Raw genomic sequence first — 2022 nt, 5'->3', positions numbered from 1 at the left:
ATCCTAGATATAAGAACAGTATATTTTATACGTGAGCCGATAAAAGCACGCGAAAGAATATAAACGACTGATTTGAATTACGCAAAACTTTATTAATCGCGAGCTCGTGCATCGCAGTTTTTCATTGTTTCCGTTTTCCGATAGCGAACATCAATGGCGCTCGAGATTGAAGCTGCAGGTTATTTTTATTAGATAAGCCTTTAATTCTTTAATTAAAATTTTTTAATCGTCAAATCTATTATATGATATTGCCAGATATATCTGCGTATATCGCATATAATAATTAGATAAATATTAGATTTTGACAGGACTTCACAACTAATCTGGAATACGTATATACAAAATTTTTATCAGATATATAATAAATATAATATATAAATTAGAATTTTTATATAAAGAACTTTTTATTTGGAAAATATAATAAATTATATATTATAAACATATTATGTTATACGTATTATATTATAATACATACAATTATATATACGTACATACAATTATTACATACAATTATATATATTATGTACATATTACATTTGTTGCATCATTTATTATGAGTATTTATGATATTTATTGTATTCATTTCATATGTATATATGTATTTTATGCGTCTCTCTCTCTCTCTCCCTCTCCCTCCCTCTTCCTTTCTCCCTCCCTCTCTCCCTCCTCCTCTCCTATCCTTTCTCTCTCTCTCAATACAACAGGAGTGTATTTTGTATACAATATTAGAATACATGCAATACATACATTTGGTTTACTACGCAACATATTGAAAATATAATACAACGTAACAGTAAATAATTATATCATATTGCTAAGAATTATGAACTTAATTATTTACAAAAAATTTTGCAAAAAATATGCATTACTATAGAATATATATAAAATAGTAAGTTAGTCGTTCTATTTACTTAGTAAGTAAATAGAAGTAAGCTAGATCAAGGATATTGACCAAGAATCTTGACTCTGTTTTTGAAATAAAATAGTCCCAGCATCCGCTGGTCGAAACTTGATTAAGAATGACAACCAGTGCGGATTTTGTCTTCTTTCGAGGACAGCATCCATTGGTCAAAATTAGATAAAGAAAGACCAATGCGGACTTTATTCTTAATAGAAAACTCCCATCATCCACTGGTCGAAACTTGATCAAGGATGTCTACTAATGCAGACTCCGTACTCGAAAGAAAACAGTCCCAGCATCCACTGGATCGAAACTGGAATGGCAATCAATGCAGATTCTGTCTTTTTCAAGAATAGTCCCATCATCAAAATTAGGTGAGGTCATATGTACTACACTGGATTAGTGCGCATTAAAACCTGCTTTATGTAAAACATATAAATATAGTAGTACAATATAATCAGTTTTGACTGTAATAATATATATATATATATATATATATATATATATATATATATATATATTATTATTATATATATATATATATATGTGTGTGTGTGTGTGTGTGTGTGTGTGTGTGTGTGTGTGTGTGTGTGTGTGTGTGTGTGTGTGTGTGTGTGTGTGTGTGTGTGTGTGGGTGTCGTGTGTACAATATCGACAAAAATATAAATGGCAACAACAGATTGTCGTGATAAGTAGGTGTCCACCTTTGTAGGTTTTTAGGCGAAGAAACTCAAGATAGCGTACTCGAGAAACAGCGCAGACATTTTATATTGTCACATTAGGTGAAGTACGCGTACGCTTTCGAAATGCTCCTCTTGCGTTTTAGCTCAACGACCGCGTCGCAAAGTTGCGCTAAATGGAACCATTAGAAGAAGGAGAAAGAAACGCTCGAGGTCCACTTCGCCCCATTTCCCCCGATTTCATCCGTTAGATGGTATCGCTGAATTTCGGTTTTGATCCTACAATATCGCGGTGTATTTGGGATATTCGGTATAAATACCGAACTAGATTAACCTTCTTTACAGAGAAATAACATGAATTAGAAAATATTGATAATGCTAAATGAGCATGTTTAAAGAACAAAATCTAATGTCTTTTATCTTTTTATTTCACTATAAATT

This window comes from Atta cephalotes (genome assembly GCF_000143395.1).
Source record: "Atta cephalotes unplaced genomic scaffold scaffold00006, whole genome shotgun sequence".
Classification (NCBI taxonomy): Eukaryota; Metazoa; Arthropoda; class Insecta; order Hymenoptera; family Formicidae; genus Atta; species Atta cephalotes.
Note: the sequence above shows the minus strand (reverse complement) of the source record.